General features: G+C 38.3%; 1 protein-coding gene and 1 long non-coding RNA gene across 3 annotated transcripts in view; one reads left to right on the forward strand and one right to left on the reverse strand.

The window, feature by feature from the left end:
* LOC108402827 (uncharacterized) overlaps positions 1–12,491 on the forward strand; it is a 68,431-nt gene extending 55,940 nt beyond the window's left edge. The window contains exon 3 of the long non-coding RNA XR_001854550.3: positions 12,430–12,491. This is a non-coding gene — a long non-coding RNA (uncharacterized lncRNA). The remainder of the gene's footprint in view (positions 1–12,429) is intronic.
* Positions 1–27,761, reverse strand: part of GRM3 (glutamate metabotropic receptor 3) — a 217,911-nt gene that overhangs the window by 174,742 nt on the left and 15,408 nt on the right. The window lies entirely within an intron of this gene.

The following is a 27,761-nucleotide window of genomic DNA, read 5'->3' on the forward strand; positions in this document are numbered from 1 at the left end:
CTTAGAGCCTATTATTCTCTAGTCTACACTGTTCTATCTTGCCTATGGTGATAATAAAAGACTTCCAAATGCCACATGAAATAAAAAAACTATTGTTTATCATGGAATTTCAGAATTAGAAAAGAATTTAGCAATCATGTACCATATTCTCACCTTGGACAAAATATTGATCTACTAACTACATTTTACATTTTAACTATATTTGCCTTATACTCCAAATATTCTGACTTGAGAGCTCCATATAACCATCTAATGGATCAAAAGCTCCTTAAAGGTCTATTCTGGAAACATGTTGAGATCGCTACATAAAGTTTTCATAACACATCTTTGTAGGTCTTTGTTGGAAAAGTGGATAAGTACTTGTCCATTTCCAGATTTTTCTCACCTCTCCTAATTGCTATGATTTCTCAGAGATGATGTTCAAACTGTCACTATTTTGTCCTTCCAAACAGTAAAGTTCCTTGAGCTTAGAGTGTGAAATCATTTAACCTAGGGTCTTCCTTAAAATATTCTCAGCTGTCCTGGATTCCCCCTTCAGTCCTGTGCTGTCCTTCCAATGTGATGATTTGCTGTGACAGAGAGAGAAAAGCAAAGTTTAACATGGTCTTCTCTGCTTGGTGGAATGGGGATAGCCCATTCTTCTTGTTGGAAGGATAACTTTAAAAATTCTTTTCATCTTCCTTAACATTATTCATAAGCTGGAGTTATTGCTTCCGCTCTCCTGATACTTCTCTTAAAGGTTTGTGCCATTCATTCCTTTGTATTCTATTGGCAGTTGTGTGCTCCTTCTGCCTTTTGTACATGGCTTCTAGCCTGCTTCTTTTCCTGCTTATAAAAGAATTTTTATAGAAGAAAACTTGAAAACCAGAGACCAGTAAAGAATAAAATAAAAAATAAAAATCAACTGAAATTTCACCATTTAGTAATAATTATTATTCATATTTTAACATACATCATTATGTGTATATATTTTTTAGTTAGAACCATATTCATAGTCATATTCATATTTTTATCCTGCTTTCTTAATTAATAAGAATATTTCAGTAGCATGCAGTATTTATATACAACATAATTTTAACTTTTTCAAAATGTTTTATTATATATATTAGAATATACTTAGCAGTCTCCTTTTTTGGGAAATGTAGATTTCTAATATATTTTGCTCTTAAAAATAAAATTGTGTTGAAAAAAACCGAAGATGGCGGCGTGAGTAGAGCAGTGGAAATCTCCTCCCAAAAACACATAGAGCTATGAAAATATAACAAAGAAAAATCTTCCTAAAATAGAGACCACAGGACACAGGACAACATCCAGACCACATCCACACCTGCAAGAACCCAGCGCCTTGTGAAGGGGGTAAGATACAAGCCCCAGCCCGGCGGGACCCGAGCGCCCCTCCCCCCGGCTCCCGGCGGGTGGAGAGAAACCGGAGCAGTTTTTTTTTTTGGCGAGCGCTTTTTGGAAGCCTTAGAGGGACGGGCCCCCGTTGCTGGGGAGGCAGGGTGGCGGGACCGGTGAGGAGGTGCCTGGGAACGGCGCCGGAGGACAAAGAATATCCCGCGTTTCTCCCTGCGAGACCTGGGGGCGGGTGCCTGAGACTGGTGCCTGAGGACGGAGGAGGTCGCGCGTTTTTCCCCTTTTTTTTTTTTCTCTTTTTGGCAAGCGCTTTTTGGAAGCCTTGAAGGGACGGGGACCCCAGTGCTAGGGAGGCACGGTGGCGGGACTGGTGAGCGGGTGGCTGGGACCGGCGCCTGAGGACAAAGAATATCCCCCGTTTTTCCCTGCGGGACCGGTGGGCGGGTGCCTGAGACCGGCACTTGAGGACAGAGGAAATCGCGCGTTTTTCCCCTTTTTTTTTTCTCTTTTCTGCGAGTGCTTTTTGGAAGCCTAAAAGGGACAGGGACCCCGGTGCTAGGGAGGCAGGGCGGCGGGACTGGTGAGCGGGTGCCTGGGACCGGCACCTGAGGACAAAGAATATCCCGCATTTTTCCCTGTGGGACCGGTGGGTGGGTGCCTGAGACCAGCACCTGAGGACGGAAGAAATCGCATGTTTTTCCCCTTTTTTTTTCTCTCTTTTTGCCAAGTGCTTTTTGGAAGCCTTGAAGGGACAGGGACCCCGGTGCTAGGGAGGCAGGGCGGCGGGACTGGTGAGCGGGTGCGTGGGACCAGTGCCTGAGGACCAAGAATATTGAGCGTTCCTTCCCTGCGGGACCGGTGGGTGGGTGCTTTTTGGAAGCCTTGAAAGGACAGGGACCCTGGTGCTAGGGAGACAGGGCAGCAGGACCAGTGCGCGGGTGCCTGGGACCGGCACCTGAGGAAAAAAAAAAAAAATCGCGTGTTTTTTCTTTTTTTTTTCCTTTCTGTTCCCTCTCTCATTGTTGCTGTTGTTGTTTTGGTTTGGAGAGTGCTTTTTGGAAATCTTAAAGGGGCAGGACAGGTCACTTAGACCAGAAGCAGGGAATCTGGGGATCTCTGGGCACTCTAACCCCCTGGGCAGCAGGGAGCACAGAGGCCCCTTACGGAGATAAATAGTCTCCTGGCTGCTCCCCCTCTAACGGGGCTCCACCATTTTGGAGGAACAGCCCCAGCCAGGCCAAGCCCACAGCAACAGTGGAGATAAACCCCAAAGCAACTGGGCAGGAAGCAGAAGTCCTGTCTGCGCACAGCTGCCCAGCACAAGCCACTAGAGGTCGCTATTCTCCCAGGAAAAGGCTACAAACCAACAAGAAGGGAAGCTCTTCCAGCGGTCACTTGTACCAGCTCTGCAGACTATCTCTATCACCATGAAAAGGCAAAACTACAGGCAGACAAAGATCACAGAGACAACACCTGAGAAGGAGACAGACCTAACTAGTCCTCCTGAAAAAGAATTCAAAATAAAAATCATGAACATGCTGACAGAGATGCAGAAAAAAATGCAAGAGCAATGGGATGAGATGCAGAGAAAAATGCAAGAGCAGTGGGATGAGATGCAGAGAAAAATGCAAGAGCAGTGGGATGAAGTCCGGAAGGAGATCACAGATGTCAGGAAAGAGATCACAGAAGTGAAACAATCCCTGGAAGGATTTATAAGCAGAATGGATAAGATGCAAGAGGCCATTGAAGGAATAGAAGCCAGAGAACAGGAACGTATAGAAGCTGACATAGAGAGAGATAAAAGGATCTCCAGGAATGAAACAACACTAAGAGAAATATGTGACCAATACAAAAGGAAAAACATTCGTATTATAGGGATACCAGAAGAGGAAGAAAGAGGAAAAGGGATAGAAAGTGTCTTTGAAGAAATAATTGCTGAAAACTTCCCCAAACTGGGGGAGGAAATAATCGAACAGACCATGGAATTATACAGAACCCCCAACAGAAAGGATCCAAGGAGGACAACACCAAGACACATAATAATTAAAATGGCAAGGATCAAGGACAAGGAAAGAGTTTTAAAGGCAGCTAGAGAGAAAAAGGTCACCTATAAAGGAAAACCAATCAGGCTAACATCAGACTTCTCAACAGAAACCCTACAGGCCAGAAGAGAATGGCATGATATACTTAATGCAATGAAACAGAAGGGCCTTGAACCAAGGATACTGTATCCAGCACGACTATCATTTAAATATGATGGTGGGATCAAACAATTCCCAGACAAGCAAAAGCTGAGGGAATTTGCTTCCCACAAACCACCTCTACAGGGCATCCTACAGGGACTGCTCTAGATGGGAGCACCCCTAAAAAGAGCACAGAACAAAACACACAACATATGAAGAAGGGAGGAGGAGGAATAAGAAGGGAGAGAAGAAAAGACTCTCCAGACAGTGTATATAACAGCTCAATAAGCGAGCTAAGTTAGGCAGTAAGATACTAAAGAAGCTAACCTTGAACCTTTGGTAACCACGAATCTAAAGCCTGCAATGGCAATAAGTACATATCTTTCAATAGTCACCCTAAATGTAAATGGACTTAATGCACCAATCAAAAGACATAGAGTAATAGAATGGATAAAAAAGCAAGACCCATCTATATGCTGCTTACAAGAAACTCACCTTAAACCCAAAGATAAGCATAGACTAAAAGTCAAGGGATGGAAAAACATATTTCAGGCAAACAACAGTGAGAAGAAAGCAGGGGTTGCAGTACTAATATCAGACAAAATAGACTTCAAAACAAAGAAAGTAACAAGAGATAAAGAAGGCCACTACATAATGATAAAGGGCTTAGTCCAACAAGAGGATATAACCATTCTAAATATATATGCACCCAATACAGGAGCACCAGCATATGTGAAGCAAATACTAACAGAACTAAAGAGGGAAATAGACTGCAATGCATTCATTGTAGGAGACTTCAACACACCACTCACCCCAAAGGATAGATCCACCGGGCAGAAAATAAGTAAAGACACACAGGCACTGAACAACACACTAGAACAGATGGACCTAATAGACATCTATAGAACTTTACATCCAAAAGCAACAGGATATACATTCTTCTCAAGTGCACATGGAACATTCTCCAGAATAGACCACATACTAGCTCACAAAAAGAGCCTCAGTAAATTCCACAATATTGAAATTCTACCAACCAATTTTTCAGACCACAAAGGTATGAAAGTAGAAATAAATTCTACAAAGAAAACAAAAAGGCTCACAAACACATGGAGGCTTAACAACATGCTACTAAATAATCAATGGATCAATGAACAAATCAAAATAGAGATCAAGGAATATATAGAAACAAATGACAACAACAACACTAAGCCCCAACTTCTGTGGGATGCAGCGAAAGCAGTCTTAAGAGGAAAGTATATAGCAATCCAGGCACACTTGAAGAAGGAAGAACAATCCCAAATGAATAGTCTAACATCACAATTATTAAAACTGGAAAAAGAAGAACAAATGAGGCCTAAAGTCAGCAGAAGGAGGGACATAATAAAGATCAGAGAAGAAATAAACAAAATTGAGAAGAATAAAACAATAGCAAAAATCAACGAAACCAAGAGCTGGTTCTTTGAGAAAATAAACAAAATAGATAAGCCTCTAGCCCAACTTATTAAGAGAAAAAGAGAGTCAACACAAATCAACATAATCAGAAATGAGAATGGAAAAATCACGACAGACTCCACAGAAATACAAAGAATTATTAAAGACTACTATGAAAACCTATATGCCAACAAGCTGGAAAACCTAGAAGAAATGGACAACTTCCTAGAAAAATACAACCTCCCAAGACTGACCAAGGAAGAAACACAAAAGTTAAACAAACCAATTACAAGCAAAGAAATTGAAACAGTAATCAAAAAACTACCCAAGAACAAAACCCCGGGGCCGGACGGATTTACCTCGGAATTTTATCAGACACACAGAGAAGACATAATACCCATTCTCCTTAAAGTGTTCCACAAAATAGAAGAAGAGGGAATACTCCCAAACTCATTCTATGAAGCCAACATCACCCTAATACCAAAACCAGGCAAAGACCCCACCAAAACAGAAAACTACAGACCAATATCCCTGATGAACGTAGATGCAAAAATACTCAATAAAATATTAGCAAACAGAATTCAACAGTATATCAAAAGGATCATACACCATGACCAAGTGGGGTTCATCCCAGGGATGCAAGGATGGTACAACATTCGAAAATCCATCAACATCATCCACCACATCAACAAAAAGAAAGACAAAAACCACATGATCATCTCCATAGATGCTGAAAAAGCATTTGACAAAATTCAACATCCATTCATGATAAAAACTCTCAGCAAAATGGGAATAGAGGGCAAGTACCTCAACATAATAAAGGCCATATATGATAAACCCACAGCCAGCATTATACTGAACAGCGAGAAGCTGAAAGCATTTCCACTGAGATCGGGAACCAGACAGGGATGCCCACTCTCCCCACTGTTATTTAACATAGTACTGGAGGTCCTAGCCACGGCAATCAGACAAAACAAAGAAATACAAGGAATCCAGATTGGTAAAGAAGAAGTTAAACTGTCACTATTTGCAGATGATATGATACTGTACATAAAAAACCCTAAAGACTCCACTCCAAAACTACTAGAACTGATATCGGAATACAGCAAAGTTGCAGGATACAAAATCAACACACAGAAATCTGTAGCTTTCCTATACACTAACAACGAATCAATAGAAAGAGAAATCAGGAAAACAATTCCATTCACTATTGCATCAAAAAGAATAAAATACCTAGGAATAAACCTAACCAAGGAAGTGAAAGACTTATACTCTGAAAACTACAAGTCACTCTTAAGAGAAATTAAAGGGGACACTAATAAATGGAAACTCATCCCATGCTCATGGCTAGGAAGAATTAATATCGTCAAAATGGCCATCCTGCCGAAAGCAATATACAGATTTGATGCAATCCCTCTCAAATTACCAGCAACATTCTTCAATGAATTGGAACAAATAATTCAAAAATTCATATGGAAACACCAAAGACCCCGAATAGCCAAAGCAATCCTGAAAAAGAAGAATAAAGTAGGGGGGATCTCACTCCCCAACTTCAAGCTCTACTTGAGCTTGAAGCTCTACTTCAAGCTCTACCAAATCAAGACAATTTGGTACTGGCACAAGAACAGAGCCACAGACCAGTGGAACAGATTAGAGACCCCAGAAATTAACCCAAACATATATGGTCAATTAATATTTGATAAAGGAGCCATGGACATACAATGGCAAAATGACAGTCTCTTCAACAGATGGTGCTGGCAAAACTGGACAGCTACATGTAGGAGAATGAAACTGGACCATTGTCTAACCCCATATACAAAGGTAAACTCAAAATGGATCAAAGACCTGAATGTAAGTCACGAAACCATTAAACTCTTGGAAAAAAACATAGGCAAAAACCTCTTAGACATAAACATGAGTGATCTCTTCTTGAACATATCTCCCCGGGCAAGGAAAACAACAGCAAAAATGAGCAAGTGGCACTACATTAAGCTGAAAAGCTTCTGTACAGCGAAAGACACCATCAATAGAACAAAAAGGAACCCTACAGTATGGGAGAATATATTTGAAAATGACAGATCTGATAAAGGCTTGACGTCCAGAATATATAAAGAGCTCACACGCCTCAACAAACAAAAAACAAATAACCCAATTAAAAAATGGGCAGAGGAACTGAACAGACAGTTCTCCAAAAAAGAAATACAGATGGCCAAGAGACACATGAAAAGATGCTCCACATCGCTAATTATCAGAGAAATGCAAATTAAAACTACAATGAGGTATCACTTCACACCAGTAAGGATAGCTGCCATCCAAAAGACAAACAACAACAAATGTTGGCGAGGCTGTGGAGAAAGGGGAACCCTCCTACACTGCTGGTGGGAATGTAAATTAGTTCAACCATTGTGGAAAGCAGTATGGAGGTGCATCAAAATGCTCAAAACAGACCTACCATTTGACCCAGGAATTCCACTCCTAGGAATTTACCCTAAGAACGCAGCAATCAAGTTTGAGAAAGACAGATGCACTCCTATGTTTATCGCAGCACTATTTACAATAGCCAAGAATTGGAAGCAACCTAAATGTCCATCTGTAGATGAATGGATAAAGAAGATGTGGTACATATACACAATGGAATACTACTCAGCCATAAGAAGTGGAAAAATCCAACCATTTGCAGCAACATGGATGGAGCTGGAGAGTATTATGCTCAGTGAAATAAGCCAAGCGGAGAAAGAGAAATACCAAATGATTTCACTCATCTGAGGAGTATAGGAACAAAGGAAAAACTGAAGGAACAAACAGCAGCAGAATTACAGAACCCAAAAATGGACTAACAGGTACCAAAGGGAAAGGAACTGGGGAGGATGGGTGGGCAGGGAGGGATAAGGGGGGGGAAGAAGAAGGGGGGTATTAAGATTAGCATGCATGGGGGGGAGGGAGAAAGGGGAGGGTGGGCTGCACAACACAGAGAGGACAAGTAGTGACTCTACAACATTTTGCTAAGCTGATGGACAGTAACCGTAATGTGGTTGTTAGGGGGGACCTGATATAGGGGAGAGCATAGTAAACATAGTATTCTTCAGGTAAGTGTAGATTAAAAATTTAAAAAAAAAAAAAGAAAGAAAGAAAGAAAAGGGGGATTACTCCTTAACAGGATAAAACTATTGGTAAATCAAAGATCAACGCATGCTTTAAATATCCTTAATGTTGATCACTTAAAGGGTGTCAGATGATCAGCTATGGAGGTACTCTTTTCTGATAATATTCCTTTCTCTTAATTAAAAAAAAAAAAAAAAAAGCAGTTACTGTGTGCTGACCTCCAATGAGTTCTGCACAGTGGTATAGAGGGCATGTCAAAGTGTGGGCAAAGGGTCTGTTTGTTTCTACGCAGAAAATCAAGGCCTAGCTTGGATACCCAGAAAATGAACTAAGATACGATATGAGGAGGAGCTTCCGGCATCAGCACTCTCTGGAGGACTCGTGCCGGGGGATGATCATCAAAAAGCCTCCACAGGGATCCGGACGATGCTGCGGTTGTGGCTGCATCCAGCCCACCATCTCCTGGACTTGCCATAAGAAGGAGGAGGGAGATGTCTAGGCTGGCATGTGCATACAGTGAGACAACGAATTTGACTGGATCTGTACTGTTGGAACTCAACCAGGAGTTGGGAGGGGTGCAAGTTGTAGCACCCCAAAAATCTCATGACTATAGACTATCTATGGTTAAAAGAACATATGGGATGTGAACAGATCCCAGAAATGGGCTGCTTTAATTTGTCTGATGGTTCAAGTACAGTTGGAAAATATCCATCATATCATAGATAAATTTTCACAAATGCCTAGGGTGCCTAAATGGTTTTCTTGGCTTCACTGGAGATGGCTGGTAATTATAGATTTGCTTTGTTTATGTCACCGTATTCCTATTATGTCAATATGTGTGTGCAAATTAGTTAGTAGTTTAAAACCTATACATACTTAAGGTACTATACAAGAAGATATGTCAAAGAAATAATCAATCCTCCCAAGTTTCCTTCATATGCTACATCTATAGCTTTTCTTCTTCCTTCCTAATTACAAACTTTAAATAGAATTCGTGCCTCATATCGAATTTACCGAGTATCATAATTCCTCCAGGTGGTAAAGATACCTCGAGACAAGTGCTGGGCATAGAAGCCACAGGGCATAAATCTGCAAAGAAGTAAAAAGCTAACCTTTGCAAACAATATGGCTTCTCTCTCACTTACCAACTTTACATTTCCCTGTATGGCCCCGGAAGATGACTGGTTAGCCAGAGACGGGTAAGATTCCTCAAGGGAGGAACAACCTAAGACAGGCACAGTCGCAGGGGGGCCATCAGGTGAGAATTTGGGGATCAACAGAGGTGAGGCTCAGAACCTCACCCCCCCTGCTTGGAGAGAAATCTTCTGCATCCGTGGATGTCTTGCTGCCCTTGTCTAGCCTGGATTAATACTTAGTCCATAGGCACACACCTGATCATCTGATCATCTACATTTGCCTTCTTACAGCACTAAACTATGTTTTCTACCTTTATCTTGCATCTACCTACCACTTCAGCATTTTATTAAAAATAAAAATAATAATAATAATAGGAGAAATGTGGGATCAACATATAAATCAAGTACAAAAATCAAATGAATATTCATATTTGACCTGATGGTTTATAGGTCATATTGCATGATCAAAACCGAAAGTTTCTGTGATGACTGCCCTTGTACTGTTCACCATGTAAGAATTTATTCACTCTGTAAGAATTCGTTCACCATGTAAGAACTTGTTCGTTATGCTTCAGAAGATTGGAGACTGACGAGAATTAGGCTTGAGATGGATTAATGATTGTACATTGAGCATTGACCCCCCTATACTGAATTTTATTGTTGTTAACAACCATTTGATCAATAAATATGAGAGATGCCCTCTCAAAAAAAAAAAAAAAAAAAAAACTGGAGAGAGTTAGAGAGAAAATTGGAGAAGAACTGTATAGTGTAGGTATAGAATTTTGGGAGGTGGGAGAGATTTTGCTGTAAAAGGGAGCAGAGAAATGGGATGGTAGCTGAACTAGGTTGTGGGGTCAAGAGAGAAAATCTTTCCAAAATCTTCCTTGAATATTCTGGACAATGTTTCTCTCTCTTAACAACTGGCGCAACATAGATGCTCAGTAAATATCTATTGTGAGAGTAAATGGATACATTGTGACATAAATACCTGTGATATGCTCTGTTGTACTATTCTGACATTGTTTCTTGGATATTTTTCTTGTTTAATCAATGCTTTTCTGAGACTCACTAATCTGACATCCTGTATGAACAAAGTGGGTGCAAAGTAGGAACTAAGTGGGTGCTAAGACTCACGTAATGTATAATGGGCACGATCCTTTGAGCCAGTCCTGAAAACAAAAGGAAGATTGATTTGTTTGCCTGCCTGTCTTTTTACTTTGTCTGAGATTCCACATGGCCAAGGGCCATAACTTGTTGGTTTCTGTATCTTCAGTGTACAAACAGTACCTGGAATATAGAGGTATTTAAAAAATGACTATTAGAAAACAAGAATTATGAAAAGCAAGTAGTACAAAGGTCTGTGTTGATAATAATCTTATGAAAGCAAACAAATGCTATAACGAACAGCTCCTTGAACTATCAGGAATTTACTGTTAATAATAATATGGCAGAAACAGAATCTTTGAAGAAAAGCCATTCATGAAGCTTGAGTAGGTCTTATAGACTTGAACTGGTTCATAAACATTAAAAACAAGAAAAAGTGATTGTAAAAAAAAAAATAAATAAATAAAATTGTGTTGAATATTCTTATGCTTTAAAAATCTCACAAAATCAGACAGTTCCCTACCCTGTGACAATAATTTATTTCAGTGACTCTTATTTTTTCTTAGGTGAATATTTAAAATTATACAGTCATAATTTAATTTTAGAGTTTCTCATCCCTTGTGAGACATTTTTTTTTCATCTAAGAGGAAGTGCTATTTCTCTGAAATTTTGGAAGTACTCTTTCCTAGATTAGAGCTTATTTATCTAGATAGATGATATATTTATCTCCTCCAAAGCCACCCATCAGTTTTCTGGTCAGTTCTTCCTTCTCATCTAGACTTAAAATTACAGAATAGTGAAGTGTTAGAGTTGATAAATTTTGTTTTATGGTGCCCTTGTTTTCAGATGAATGTATGATTTTTTTGTGGTCTTCTAACAGAGCAAATTAAAAGCAGACATGATTTGTGCTGGTTTGGTGACAAAACATGTTTGACCTCAGCAGAAGGCTGATGGGGCAAGAAAGACACCAGGGACTAGAAAGTGTGGTTTGGTCAAGCGAGGAGAATAGAGTCCCCAGAAAACGCTAAGGAGAGTAATGCTATGATTATGACTGGTTTCAGTTTTGAGCAGGTCATGGGCTCAAAGCTAGAAACCTAGGGTTCCAGGAATACTCCTCCCAGAGATAGAATTTTATTTTACAAGGTATCAAGTGCCAAATGGATTAGTGCTTAAACTAGGAACCTTGTCCCAATCAGGGCCTTTAGCAGTAATCAGAGATTAAGTGGAAGTCAAGTCATATAAATGGGAAATTGCAGACTGGGTGAGGTAGACTCAGAGATGCAAGCAGATACCTAGGGCTCCCAGCCGTTACATCAACACTGGGCGTAGGGCTGCTGGTGAGTTTGAATTCAATATATGTGATCTGTCCCAAACAAGATTAATTTAAGGACTGTACAAGGCTGAAAATGCAGGTTGAAGGTTTTCATGCCTATCAGTTTCAAGACTAAACTGGAGAAAAGGCAGGAGTAATGAAAATCAAAGTATGGCTCTATTATTCTGATTTTGACCAAAGAGATTTCCAGCAGAGGAAAAGATGGCCGGATTTTATCTTTGTCATTACTTTACCTCACCTCTGTACAAGGAACTTTAGAAAAGCTTTGTTCATACATATCATCTAAATACGTGGCCTACATTATTGCCCAATGCCCAGTAGCATCTGCCTGTTTTGTTCTACACTTACCCAAGTAAATTTTGCTATCTTCCACTGTTATGTCTGTGATTTTAAGTAATTGTCTGTATCTTGTGAAAATAGAAGTTAGTATCTAACCCATTGTAACTTTTTCTAACAAGGTGTATCTTTATTTTACACATTTTCATCATTAGTTACCCCACTGAAATTAGAAAATACCTATGAGATTGTATCTGTCACAAAACAAAATTTACTATGTTTATTTGATTTATTCTCTCTTTTGAGGATGTATTTTTTACACAGCCTGTTTTTTATAGAGATTTACTTTGTATTCCTCCTGATATTCATTTTTCTGTTATTACCTATGTTGGTTCTTTGGTGTTTGGTTGTATACTTTTATTGGGATATTTTTCTCCTCTTTAGATTCTAATCTAAAATCTTCTTGATTGGATCTGCAATTCTTCTAACAGACATTTTATTTTTCCAGGTCCTTGTGAGATGTACTTCATCCCTTGCCAGAAGCTACATCAGATACTTTGGTAATCTTTGCTGAATTTCTTGGCTTGGAATCATATAAACATATTGATGAAATTCATGTAGCTTCTGCTGAGAGCTTTAGCTTAAAAAAAAAGCCTGAGGCATAAGAGTTTATTTGTATTTTTTTCCTAACGGGACAGCTCAGTGCCTAATGCAGTTTCTCCCTGCTTTTGATATTTGAGACCTTATTTATTGTTGCTTCTGCTCCTTGTATTTTTTCCCATGATTGAAATAATTAATAGAATGAAGATAGTTTTAAATTGAAGAGAATTTAAATCTCATTATTTAAAAAAGTCTATATTGCTTCTTTATTCCTTTAGTATATTTCAGAGGAAAATACTCTGACACATCTATATATCTGTGGGAGAATTTAATGGAAATTCTATACATCCTTTAGCAAGAATAATCTTGGTTTCCTCATGTTTTCGTTAGATTTATGTCTCTACTCAGAAAATGGGGAAACTACTTGACTAGAAATCAGTATAATCATTATTCTTTTTAGAGTAAAATTTTTTGGGCCAATGGCTTTGGAACATTGATTACAATATTCCATCTTCATTCCTAACTTGAATTCAAGCCCTCTAGGATATGTTAAGCCCAATTCTGGCTGTTATTAGTACTGCTTTTCTAGAGCCCCTGGGCGGTATTAGCTCTCACTGCACTTGGATTTGGTTTTCTGGTTCTCAGCCTAGAATTACTTGAGTTTTACCTTCTGGTTGTCTTGAGGCTGCTAAGTCAGACACAGAACATTCTGGAATCAGGTATGTGGTGTTTTCCTTAAAGACTTATAACTAAGCATGGCTTTACCACTTCTGGTCTACTATGGAGTATGGTTTAGTTCTATAAATTCTGCTTGAAGAACTTAGTATCTTTCCAGAAAAGACTATAGATAACCTATTGAGCAGATATCGGACTACCTTGATTGTAATTGTGGTTCTCCAAGAAGCATTGAGGATGAAGTATGTCATCAAAACAGAGATGCACACTGAGATTTTAGGAAATATTATAGTAGCTAATATTATGCTAGTTCATATAAAGATACAAGATAAGCAATATGTTGCCCTAAGTGAGCTTACAATCTATTCATATTCACACTAGTTTCTGGGCAATGGTATGGGAGTCCCATTACTAAGAAGGCTCCCTAAAGTAGGTGATGCATGAATTCGGTCTTAAAATAAATGACAATAGTCAGTCACAGGTGGCAGGAAATTCTATGCAGCAAGTGTAGCTTGAGAAAAAGTCCTGGGGTCAAGAAACAACACAGTGTATAGGAAGTAAGAAGCAATTTTATGTTTTTAGAAAATGCTCTATGGAAAAAATTGATGAAAACTGAAGTTGCAGATGTACTCAGGGTTTGAATCACTGAGAATCTTGTAAGCTATGTAAAGAAACTTTGATGTGTGGGTGATGGGAGCCATCTTTTATATTGTCAGTAGGTGAAGTGATGTTGACAGATTTATAGCTTTAGCTGATTTTCCGAAGATTGTGAGGATATTGGCTATAGTGGTTTTTAAAATGTATTTGCAAATTCTTTGGTACTCTTTCTTTCAAAAGTTAGAATCCAATTACCCTCCCCTTGAATGTGGGCTAGACTTAATGTCTCACTTTTAGCAAATAGAATAAAGTAGAAATAATGGCATGCCGCTTCAGAGACTAGGTCAGAAGAGTCAAGACAGCTGCTTCTTAGCTCTCTTTCTTGGATCATTGGCTCTTGGGGAGAGAGCTGCCCTGCTGTGAAGACACTCAGAAAGCCTTGCGGAGAGGCCCATGTGGCAAGGAATTCAGGCTTTCTGTCGGCAGCTATGTGAGGAAACCATTTTGGAACTAGATCTTCCAGGCCTGGTTACACCTGCAGATGATTGTAGAGATAGTCAACAGCTTGACTGCAACCTCTGGAGAGACCCTGAGCCAGAACCACTCTGTGGAGCTTCTCCTGAATTCCTCTCCTTCAGAGAGCTGTAAGATAATAAGAGTTTGTTTTGCTAAGAGGCTGTATCTTGGTGTAACTTGTTATGCAGTATCAGATTGTTAATATACTGTCTTTTGAGGGGAGCAGGGCTTCATTCAATGCAGGCAGACAAGTTAGGAGGCTGTTGTAGTTGACCAGTTTAGAAATAATAAGTCTAGTTTAGGGGAGGTACATATGGGTAGGAGGGAATAGATATAAAAATATTAGGTGTTAAAAATCCCTTGCACTTGAAGATGATGAAGTGTGCAAACAGTGGGAAGAGGCAAGGTTGATTCACACATTTTTGGCTTAGGTGACTGGTGGATGGTGGTGCAGAGACACAGAGAAGGAACATATTTTTGGAAAGATAAAAGATTCACTTTTGGACACTGAAATCTAAGTATCTGTGAGACATGTATGTGGAATGTCCAGAATAGATCTATCAATGAGAGATAAGGAGTTAGGAATCGTCAGCATAGTAGAGGTAGTTGAAATGAGAAACATGAATATGATCATTCAAAAAAAGGTGTGTAGAATGAGAAAAGTGGCCATCTGAGGAAGCAATCTGGAAGCAGTTGGCTTATAAAGGACATTGTGGGAAGGTATAAAGAAAGCAGAAGAGGTGGTCGGAGAAACTGGAAAAGGTGATGTTTTAGTTTGAGACATTAGATAGAAAACCTCATTCTCTGACAGTGGGGAGAAGAATGTAAGAATGGGTGTGCATTTTAGGTAGGTTCTGAAATAGGTGGACTATTGAGAGGAATCATTCTTGATGGTGGGGGTTTTCCAGATCTCCTGCTACATGTATGGTGATAACAGTTGAGTAGGAAGGACAAGCTCAAGAGCTGTAGGGAGAAAATAAAAAACAAGGTGAGCAAGGACAATTAATGCATAGGTTGTGCTGAGTACTCAGCTGAACTTTAGAAACTGTGTCTTTGAAGTGACACCAGTAGAGAAATATGACAATATATACAACTGGGGATCCTTCTGTTTCACTTTGGCTGGAGCCCCAAAGCTGATAACAATACCATGGGCAACAACTAAGTTATGCAAAACATGCTGAAAGATTGTGAAATTGGTTTTGTAACCCTTAATTCATCACCTTTTATGAATGTAATAGAGAAGTCAATATTGATCTAAGAGATGTTGAAGCAAAGGTACCCCTTAGAGAGGGTTGTTGGTTTTCCATATGTTCACCACTCTAAGCACACCCATAGAGAGAAGTAGGTGCTTCTTCACATTTTAAGCCAAATGAGAGTAAGGCATTTGAGACCTGTAAAGCTTGACCTGAGTCCCCTAGAGTTTAGGGGATATAGATAAAAGTTCAGGGCCTTGTTGCAGCTGGCAGAACAGTAAGACAATGGGATGCCTTGGGAGCTGGTTGTGTTTCCACTATTGATAGGGTATGGTTCTGTTTCCCATTTACCAGGTGTGTTCCTCAACAAGGGAGCCAGCCCATGCTCTCCTTAAAAGGAAGCCTGTCTACATCTAAGAAGCTGCAGGTGTCCCCAGTGAGAAGTCAGGCGGGTACAAGTTAGCAAGAGATCAGTCTTCCCTGGAAAGTGCCCAGGTGTGCCTAAGTCACCTTTGTGTGTATGTTATGCACAAAAGAAACTGATGCCAAATAACAAATGTGCCTGCCAAGGTAGACTTTTATTGCTCATTTATCTTTCTTCCCTATATTCCCTACCTCAGCCCATTTGTGGAGGGGCCAAGGCAGCATCTATGGAATAGGAGAGAAAACAAAGTAGGAAAAGAAAAGGTGTGAACTGCAATTCCTCCTCCAGTGCAGGCCTCCTAGGTGTCAACAGTCTTGAGCTAGAGGGTGGGAGAAGTTTTATATTTGACTAATTGACTTGCGACTGGACTGGACAGAATGCTCTTTAAAATGCACTTGATATCTTATTATCTAAGATTGATTATAAAATCTATGTAACCCGGATAAGAATTTATCCAGGGGTAGGAAAAAGCAAACAAAATGACAACAATAATGATGACAATCAGCTTCTATTTAAATCAAACTTTGGTAATAAAAAATAGTGTTGGCTGGCTGATTATTTTCCAGTGGTCCTACATTGCCAGGACATCAACTGGAGCCTTTTTTTGTAGTGAGATGAGTAAATAGATGAGGATATAAGAGAGGGGAGGATTCAGTTATGAGAATGGTGATGATTAACCTTAAAATTCAGATTGAGTAAAGAAGGGAACTAGGTAGGGAGAAGGCAGGGCTGATAAACTGGCAGCAGTGGATTGAGGGTTGGGATTTTCAGGAAGTTGCTAAGTGAGAGAAGCAAAACATACCCTACAACATGCCTCTTGGGCATACTGAGTATTTTGAGTTCGTTATTTTTAAGAAATAGCAAGACACAAAAGAAGCTCTGAAACCTGAGTAGAAATTACCCTTTTGAAAGGGACATTAATGTTTATGTAATTTGCACCATTTGCAGGGGTATCTCCCTCTCTGTGCCAGGAAGAAAAAGATAATTAAATATCTAGAAACTCTTATCAATGGACAAGGCAAGGGACTTAAATGTGCATAACAACCATACCCTTGTTTACTAAGATATACTGGCAACCTCCCATCTGTAACTGGCCTCCAAATCCCAAAAACATCTTTTATCATCTGTAACTGGAGATGGTATTTAAGGGAATGGTTTGGGCCATTTCAGGGAGTTGCTCGGTTTTCCTAGGGCTTTACCATGCATAGAGGAAATACACATGTTGTTAAACTTCTACTTGTTTTTCTCCTGTTTAATCTGTCTTTTTATTATGGGGGGTGGTCTTAGCCAAAAATCTACAAGGGGAGAAGAAAAATTATTTTTCCTCCTTTACAATAAGCAATTGACATGGGAACCAGAAAGTGATAAAGTTGAAAGAATTGAACATTGTAGTCAGACACCTCTAGATTAAAGTACTTTTCCAGTGTTGACACATCCTAAGTGTTCTCAAACAGCCTGAATAATTCAGTTAATTTCAGCAGATATTACCGAGTATGTGGTAAGCTGGAGTCTATTCTCAAATGACTTGTGAGAGCATAGAGGGGAGCAAGAAGGAAACTCTGAATTTTACTATAAAAAATTATTATGGACATAGAATTGAGTAAAACAACATGATCGAGAGGTATGTAATAATAATTATGCACTGTGTGCTAGATAGTGTGCTAATTTCAGGTGGTAAAAAGATGCAAGAGAAGAGCTATTTACCCTGGAGTACTAGAAATCTGGTGACAGAATCAGATTACATGATTACAAAACAGTGAAGTAAATGCAACTAAAAATGGTTGCAGAAATGTGGAAGGGAGCATGTAGGAAGCTGAGGGAGTAAAAAAATAAACTTACATGGATTGAGTGACATGGGATCTAAATCTTAAAGGATGAGTGGTTCTTATATCTTTTGCTTGTTTTTTGTCAAGGAAAAAAAAAAGGAAAGATTTCATATTTCAGTCAGAGTTTGAACATATTTCATGAAGGCTGCATTTGACATAAACCTTGAAGGATGAGTAGGAGGTTTCAGAGTGAAACTCCTCTGGGAAGTAATGGGAAGGTTGATACTTTGTCCTGAACGTACTACAAGCAATGTCTAGAGGTCAGGGAAACACAGGCTATCTTCTGAGAATGGAGAGCTGTCCAGCACTTCAGGAAATTAGGTGAGCCTGGAAATATGTTAGGACCACCCAGTGACGGAGCTTGAAAGCCTGACAAATTCAGTAGGAAATTGGGAGCCACTTGAAATTTTAAGAAGGGGAAAAGCCATACTTGTAATGGAAACTTAGGAAGACGTATTTGAAAGATGGATGTAGGATGATTAGGGTGGGAAAATCTGAAGGGAATCGGGCAAGTTAGAGGCTGTAGTGATTTGCTACTTAGGAGGAAATAAAATCCTGAAGCAGGATAGTGAATGAAGAGGTGAAAAAGAGGAGCAGATTCAAGAGGTCATTTGGAAGTGGAACCAACTGGATTTCAACTCAAGATGCAGGGACAGAAATCATTCTGGGTTTCCATGGCCATATAACTGGACATTAAGAGTCTTAATTCTGAGGAGAAGTTGGATGTGGACATAGGAGAATTTTATTAAAAGACATAGGAAAGTCATGAGCAGAGCTGGTTGATGAGGTAGGATATGTTGAATTTGAGGGACTAGCTGTATATCCTGAAGGTCACTTGACAGACATTTGGAAATGTGAATCTGAAGTTTGGGAGAAAGATTAAAGGTAGAGTGCCAGAGTTAACTGCTTAGAAGTTGATAGCCACACTAATAGATAAGATTTCTTTTGCCTGAGTGAGTTTATTAGAAGTTCTTTACCCTATTTGAGGTATGAAATCTTCAGAGAATATGATGAAAGCACTACATCTCCTTGCCAGAAAAATGTGCAAACCTCTTGATACAAAATTTTGTAGACCTTAGTTTAAGATTTCTTAGTATCAAAAGAGAGCTGAGGAAAGAAATTTTTTAAATACTTAAGTGAAGGGGACCAGATAAGGAAACAATGACATAGCAATAAAAAACAAACCAGGGCGGTGAGGGTATTTTTAAAGATGCTTTAAAGTAGTCACTGCTGTAGTGTTTCAAGAGTCTTAATTCTGAGGAGAAGTTGGATGTGGTGCTTGTTGGAACAGGAGTTCAATTGTTGATCTGGAACTAGGAAGAAATCATTCAATATAGTAGTGGGGACAGAAGCCAAATTGCAGTTAAAAAGTAAATGGACTGTGACACTAAGTGGAGATAATAAATGGAGAGACTAAGTATACTCTGTTTTTATATTAAGTGTGATCATAAAGGTAAAATAAGAGCAGTGACTTGAAGGAATATACAATTTTAGGAAAAACCATCAATATAATTTTTAAATATTGGACATGTTTTTACAGAAGAGAAGGAATCAATCATGGTGGAAAAGATACAAGAAAGAATGGATAGTCATTAGGAAATGTCAATGATTGCTATTTAAATTTTTTCCTTTGCAATGTTACTACTAGCTATGGTTATATTTTTGAAAGATGAATTAATGATCACACCACACTGCTGACAGTAACTCATGGCAAAGTCTTACAAATCTACTCATGGGGCACAAAGCACTGAAAAACACAATTGTGTGGAGAAGAGTAGCTAAGTGTGAAGGATTGCTCACTCTAGATCTGGCAGACGTGTTACTGCAAAGGGACATGTAATTGTGGACAGTGCTGAGAGGAGGCACTCTCAGCGGTGGGAGCCACCCTTTGAGTCTCAGTGTTCTCGGTTGTCAATACTTCCCTGGTTTGTAATGTCACATTTCTCAACCTTGACTGTCCATTGGAATCATGCAGGGAGGCTTAAAAAGTACTGATGCCTGGGTCCCAAACCCCAGTGATGCTGATATAATTGGTCTGGGGTGGGGTGTGAGCACCAAGAGTTTTAAAGGTGATGCTAATGTGCAGCTGTCACAAAAAACCACAACTTTGGTACATTCAGTTTGGACATCAGTTTCTCTGCTGGTGACAACATCTTCCATCTAGGTATTTCCCAGAAGTTGCTTGACAAAAGTAAGGATGCTAGCCAAAGTCTTGAGAGCTTAAGAAGACTATGGAGAAATACTCATTCCCTTGGGGTAGTAAGGCTGGAGCTTTTCCCGAATGTCTCCTTTTATCCAGTTTAACCAAGACTTTGCTCCTGCAGTTGTGAGGAAGCAAGAACTAGCAGTCACCTATTACCAGGATATTTGTGAAATTCATGTTAAGGAAAATCTAAAGGAAAAGAGAAGACTCCCAGATGTCCTTTCCTGAAATCACCCCTGATGCTTACCCAGGCTATAGAAAAGCTACAGCTGTTTACTCTGGGTACAGAGACTATGTGTTTGAAGTAGGTAGGAGTAAATCTCTTCTTCAGTGACAATTCTTCTCCCAGGGAAATAGGAGTCATCCACACAGAACTATTTTCAGGATACATTTTCAGGGTAGGTCTACACTGGGCTAGTTATTCACTTCTCTCTCCTCTCCTCCCAGATTCACTGTTCTCTAAGGAAGAGGTCATTTGCAAGTGTGAGAATTGCCCAAGGATTATATGAAGTTGTGGCGAGAAAGTGAATGCCTCATTAGCATGTGAGAGAAAAGCCCACACAACACCATCAAAGGGTGTTAAACCCATCCAATGGGGTGGAAAGGGATGGTTGGAATTAATTTAAATCACTTTAAAGCCAACATGAATGAAAGGAGGTTTAGTTCCCTAGTAGTTAAAACTTAGCCAGCCTGAGAGTGAAGGTGTGCACCTTTTCTTGAGACTGCAAGCTTGCTGATTATCCAAATTGCTTCATAACTGATGGCCTATATAATAAAAACAAAATTAAAAATATTTTGACATTTCAGCTGTTCTTTGGACATCCCAGAAGAATCCCAAGGAAGTAACAGTAGGGAAAAACTCACCAGGAGAAAATCTGAAGCAGCTTATTATAATATTTTGCTCTTACTAGCATGGTGGGCAATTGAAATAACCAAGATATATGAAAACAATTTAACAGCAATATGACAGGCAGGCCTGAATTAAGAATCTAATGAAGTCACTTGCTTTTTATTCGTATCCATAAACTAGATAAAAGTTTCCCACCGAACAAGGCCAGCTTTGGAGGACTGGGCAGGGAAGGACATTGGGGGTGGGGATGGGTAGGGGAGTAGGAATGAAAATAAGCAGGAGAAAGAAAGGCTCTGATTAGCTAACTAAAATTTCCTTTCAAGTCACCAGTTTGGCCCCCTCCACCGTCTGCTTAAAGAGCCTGTTGTTTATTGACTGGGTGAAGGGAAGGCTTGGTGGGTAATTGTTACAGCTTGCAATCGAAAAGAAATGTCAGTTGGTATTAAGGGACTTCATGCCTTTCTGCTTCAGCTTGCATCTGTCAGGAGCAGAGCCCTTGAAACTGAAAGTTTCTTCAAAATTTCCTGGTGGTTTGGGCCTATGCAGAGGTGACTTAAGATACAAAAGACTGGGGCCAAAGTATGTGGGTAATAGGAAGCCCATTGCTTGAGCATCCTTGGCTTAGCCTCTGCTATTGTCCTGCTCCAGGGAGCATCTTCTGAGAGTAGAACAAAGCAGTGAACCTCTCCTGGCCCCCAAAGTGGCTGAATTGTTATGCTGCTGCTATATTGACAAATGGGTCACATAGAGGGAGAACATAATGGGATAAAGCTCTACTAAGTGGTGAGCAGAATAACCTTCTTCTCCTTGATGAGGTCAGAAACATGCAGGTAGCACAGCAAGCTAAGGAAAATACTAAAGGATAAATTGGGGTTCTTACTGTGATGTGCACTGGTATTTCTTCACTAAAAGCCAGGCAGTTATTATTTGATATCAAACATCTCAAGCCATGGGTATTTTCCCTGTCTCTACTTTAGGGACCTAGTTGAATTGTCTACTCTTCTATGCCCTTCTGTAACAATCTGGGCCAGTCAGGCAACTCTACTATTCAGGTCAAATGTGAAAGTATTGCTTTGTTAGTTACCTGGTGTAAGTAGAACATCAGTCATTTTACAAAACAGTTTTGAGGGATTTTGACATTTGCAATAGAGAAGATCCCCAAGTCTTTGATTTGATAAATTGCTTCCTGCTGCCTCCTTCCTGGCAGAGGTACTAAGCTTGAAAATGAGATCAAACTTCCGGAAAGAAATATGCTTTATATAAATGTTCCTACTCATATTATTTCATAATCTCCTATGACAACCTTAGCGTCAAAGATTTATTCTTGGTAGTTAAGTTATATAAAAAAATATCTGATGTGAATTTTGGTTAAAAATTCACTAAGTTGAGAGCTTGCCAGGAACAGGTATCCAAATGGGATAAACGGAAGTAATGAGAATAGGTAAGAACATGATCATCAGGAGGCTGTGTGTCTGAATAAGTTTCTTAATTTGCCCTGATAAAATGTCATTAAGCTCATCAATGCCTCAATCTACTTTTCAAGTGAGATATCCTTCATAAACAAGCTGCTTTTCTCATGAAAAAATAAATAGCTGGTCTGGTTAGAAAACGGAGTTTCAAATCTTGAAGGACTATCTAGGGAATGTGAATAAGAAAAAAAGAAAAAATTAGCCCGAAAGATCCAGTTCTGTCCTCCACAGAGGAATGTTCATTTCTAAATATAAAACCCCTCATTTAGCATTGCTCAGGTGTTAGATGAAAAAAAAAAAACTAAAATATATTACACGTCTAAGTTCTAAAGACTTTGTGTTTATTTACATAAAACAAGAGTTTATTTTTAATTTATTATAAATAAATAAAGTAATTTATTTTAATTTTATAAAGCTGTAAAAGGTGGTATTTTGGAGTCATGTTTTTGGCTGTAAAGAAGTAGTGTGATTTCTTGAAGCATTTTTCCAATTGCTTCTATGAATAAGACCTTTTCTGGAGTTAACATAGAGAAAAGGAAAGCTAATCAGATCATTTGTGCTGGGAGATGTAGGATTCTTTCTCTACATAAAATGGGTTATTAATTCCCAAAATTTTATCTTAGGTCCCTCTGTCTATTAAGTGAAGCTTAAAATCTCTAAGGGATTTTTTTTGACTCTGAATATCTCATGCTTTTGTTAAAATACATTTTAACTTGCTCCTGTAATTAGCAGTAAGTTCTTATTTCTAACTTCAAGGCTCTCAGAAAGTAAAGATTGTAATATAATTTAGATAAAAATGATTAGAGGGTAAGAGTCTCCACAAAATGTGAATGATGGAAAATATGTCTAACAACCCACATTACTGTGTAGTCCTCAAACTTGTTCTTCCTAAGATTTTTGCCAAATATAAGTAAACGTCTGACACTTTCAGTTAACATTTAAAAATACGCATTAGTTTCATAATCACTGCAGTGCAGAAGTTATTAAAGCTACAGCAGTTCAGCATGAAAGAAGCCAGGAAATAGTCTACATTATTTTGCTTCCTTCACCAAATGATAATTTATATGAAATCTTCACTTTCTTAATTTTAGATCACATATAAACTCTTCATAAACATGACAAATATAGCATATGGTTTATAGTGAAGACTATAAAATTCCTAGTGGCATCTATAAAGAAAATTCCAAAAAAAAAGTAGAAATCATTTAATTAGTGAGCATATTTTAATTAATATTCATACTGGATTGTAAAAAAAGAATTGATAGTGGGGTATTTTCTGGTAGTGGGGTTTATTCACTATTAAAATGAGGAATAAGACATTTTTGACTGTGGATTGATTGTAGGTACAGGTTTGTTTCAGCTATAATTCAGATTCAGCTAACATTTAATGAGAACATATTAAGTATCAGACCAAATTATATTTATATTTGTTGCGTTCTTTGATCTAAACAACAGTGTGAAGTAGATAGTATATTGTGGTTTGTAGAAATTTAATATACCTTTCAGGATGGTGCAGCCTATAAGTGATAGGATCTGTGTTCAGAGCATGTCCTCCCTACACCAAGCATGGTGCTCATCTTCATCACTGCATTTTCTCTCTCCAATATATTGTCTGGTAAAAGCGGAAGAAAACAGAACTAAAGAATAGATTTCCTCATGTATCAGGTAATAGTTTAACTAATGAAAAATGTGTCTTTTTAAGCAGGCTTTCACAGCTACCACATCAACAGTGATACTGAGAATAAAACTCTTCTATTTTAGGACCTGCAGTAGACTTACTTTGGAGTCTTAACTATCTTTCCCAGAGAGTTGAGGGAGAGAAACAAGAAAGCTCTTCTTCATAAAACTTTAAAAGTAGTCTCTCTATTGGAGTTAGAATGGTGCTGGCCAGGTCCCCAAGGTTAATGCTGTTGCTGCCTCTCAGTCCTACAGTTTCAGTTAAGAGTGAAATAAATGAACGATTTGTGTGGCTTTGGTTTGTAGCACACATGTGTCAGGAGGAGGTATGTCATTGGATTTTGTACTTGTGCTGGTTGGTCACCATCTGTGGGCTTCTCAGCCAATTGCACCTTTCATCAGCTTGCACCATAGTTGTGCAGCCTGTCCTGAGTAGAGATGATGTTGTCATCCCTTTTGGATAAGCCTAGTGTAGCTTCTGAATGCATTATTTGTTCCAAAACCTCTAAGACACAATAGATATTCATCAACAATGGCTTGTTTTTTAATGTCAAGAACAATTGAGATAAACAATGTCTAGAATCTAATCTCTGCTTCTAATGCATAAACAATTTTGAGCCTTCTGTAAAAGGAACGCTCTGTTAATGTCATAGCAAGCACTTGATAAATGCTTATTAATTGATTGTTTGATTGATTCACTCTGAATGTCCCGAGCAACTGCATAAACTCCAAGATGAAATTTCATATCTATAACTCATATAACATCAAATCCTTTCAGTTTTTAACTCCTAAAAGTTTTCTTTACATCATCCACTTATTATTTCAACATCTACCTACTTTGCCCCAACTACCATCTTCTGTGTTCTGCACAGTTATGGAAGTTCCATCACTGGTCTACCTGTATCCATTCTGACCCCTCAACCCTCATCCATTCTCCATATTCCAGTGAGGGTTTTTTTTTAAATAAAAGAATGTGTGACCCCACTCCTACTTTAATTACTTGAATAATTTCCTATTGTTCTTAGGATGAGGACAACCCTCAACATACACAGTGCTGCTCACTGATCTCAATAGTCCAGTGACAATGACCTTCAGTTCCTCATAGATGCCATATTCTCTCCTTTCACAAGATCTGTTCTTCTGCTCAGCTCACTGAATACAACTTGATTTCCTCCATTTTCACTAACTAATTCTCCAGTTGTCATTTTTTCATGGAACCCTGACTCCTGTGATAGCATACCCTCTTATTGTATCTTCCCACAGCATTGTACATCTCTTAACTTTCACATGCAGTAGAGTTGGTATTTCATATTTCTTTGAGAAAATTGATTAATCTCTCTCTCCACCATTAAATAATAGGCTCCACATGGTCAGGAACTTTACTAGCTTACCATTACTCTAAGCCTAAAATATTACAAAGTTTTTAAGAAGGTCTATAAGCCTTTTGATCTGTCCTAAGACTGTTTCAGTCTCATCTCCAAGGAATTATGTCATATAATTCAGTCAAATTTAAGAAACATTTATAGGTTGTCTCTTGACTGATGTTCCATTCCATTCCATCCCACCACCCACCATTCTATTTCCTTGTCCAGCATAATGGCAAAACTACACAAATGAGAAGTAATAACTATTTCCTCAAATCCAATTTTGGACTGAGACCCCTCCAAACGTTTTTCTAGTTCCCTACTCCATAGTAACTTCCAGTGGCTTTTAAGAGTCTAAATGTATTTATCTCTTTAGCTTTTGAGATCAAGATGCTAAAGCATTGATCCCCTATGTTTTCTGAGCTAACTTGCCCTCTCAACAGCACACTGCCTTCTTCTAGGAAAACTTGCTTCTTTTTGTTTTCATGATCACTGTTTTCTCTTGGCTTGCCTCTTACCTCAATGACCACTACTTCTTTGTATATTTTCACTGCTCCTTCTTTGGGTCTGATCTATAAATAGTAGTATTCTAGGGCTTGGTCTAAGATCCTCTATTCTTTCCTATTTACATTTATGCCCCAAGGGATCTCATTGGTAAAAGGGTCTCTGCAATTAGTTAATAAGGAGCTTATAAATACATTTTGAATTTCTAGTTAGAGGTCACTGAAAATTTGCAAGAAAATGCTGTTTAATTTTTATTAATTGTCTTAAATGTTTCTTTATGCTAGTCCAAAACTTGAGGCAGTTTTTGAATTTAATGTGCTGCTTTAACTTATCAGAGCAAAAACTGCAACAGAAATGAGAAACTTTAGCAAGAAGTCTGATGGATAAATTTAGTTTAGAAACAAAATGTTTGGTGGCTCTTGTGGGTACTAAGAGTTAGGGGTGCTGATACTGAAGTATAAAGGCAAGACTACATTAAAATAATTTAACAGAATGTATAGGGAATTACTGAACAAGGTCATGTCTTATATGAAGTTCTTATGTTCAAAAACTCATCTTTAAGATAAAAGTTACTCAGAAAACGTTCTTTCACAGAAAATATCATAAAAATAGTTGGATACATGAGAGAAATACTTGAGCCAAAGACTGACATACTGAGACTCCTTTAAAGACATAGATCTGAGGTATACATGAAATCAAATATTAAAGTAATTATTTTATCATTAGCATTTATTAATTTCCTCTTGATAATGCAAAGGCTAACACTACAGAAATATATTAAAACTTTATCACAGAACTATAGCATTATGCCCTGTCAGTCAACATAAGCAGCTCATTGTAACTCAACAAATATTTATTGAGGGCTCATTGTGACCAAGGTCCTAATTTCTCCATTATTTCATTTATTCATTCCACAACCATTCACTTTTTTTTAAGTCATTATTATAGATGCCAGTGATATGGAAATGACTGGGACATGGCTTTCCCTATAAGAAATATATAGAGATTAATAAGACACCATTCTTACTTTCAAGCAGAGGTAATGAAAGTACTGAGAGATAATTTTTGATTCTGGCAATGAGGTGTTTTAAAGGGAGTGATTTTGGATTTTGAAAGTATATGAAAAAAGAGTTTATCATTTCATTTGGAGAAAAATGCTGCACATTCAAAGTAAATTTCATTAAAATATTTACAGTTATTATGAAACATAGTTTATAAGATAGGCAGTTAGCATCCTTGTAAGTAAAATTATGTACAAGTAATTATACCATTCATTATAAGATTGACTATGAATTTAAGGACGACTTTGGAAAAAATATATAAAATGTGCCCATAAATTGAATTATATCTCAATTACAGAAACTTTAAACTGTGAAAGGAAAGTGTCTATATGCTTTAATTTACTAGTTTGTGGTTGCTAGTTTCGGTTGACTTATTGGTTGGTTTAATGATTTTTTTATGTCATTTAAAAAAATCTTGCAATTAATTTCAGAGCAACATTAGCAGTAAAAATGCTTTTTATACTGTAAAGTTCAAATTGGCCCCAAGTATGTTTTCCAGTGCCATTTGACTCAGATTACTTAAAAAAAAATTGTTAAAGAATAGTTTGCCTCCATAATTACATCAAATTCCCTCTAACCTCAGGAAAAGATATTAGAAAATATGGTTCCTTGAGTCTACATTCCATTTACCTCTTGAATTTTTAAAAGTCCAGAGCACATGGTCATTAATAAGTGAGACACTACCCATGTGATTTATTTTCCTTAAGTTCCACACAATAGGACCATGAGCTATTTGAGGTCAAATCTACAGATTTCCAGCCCCTACTACATACAGAAAGTGCTTAGTCCAAGTTTCTGGAAGAAATAGATGGAAGTACCAAATACATCGAGTTAAGTAAATGGGCGTGTTTTTACATGCATTAAGACCTTGAGGACTGAAC

The sequence above is a fragment of the Manis javanica genome, chromosome 6 (genome assembly GCF_040802235.1).
Source record: "Manis javanica isolate MJ-LG chromosome 6, MJ_LKY, whole genome shotgun sequence".
Classification (NCBI taxonomy): domain Eukaryota; kingdom Metazoa; phylum Chordata; class Mammalia; order Pholidota; family Manidae; genus Manis; species Manis javanica.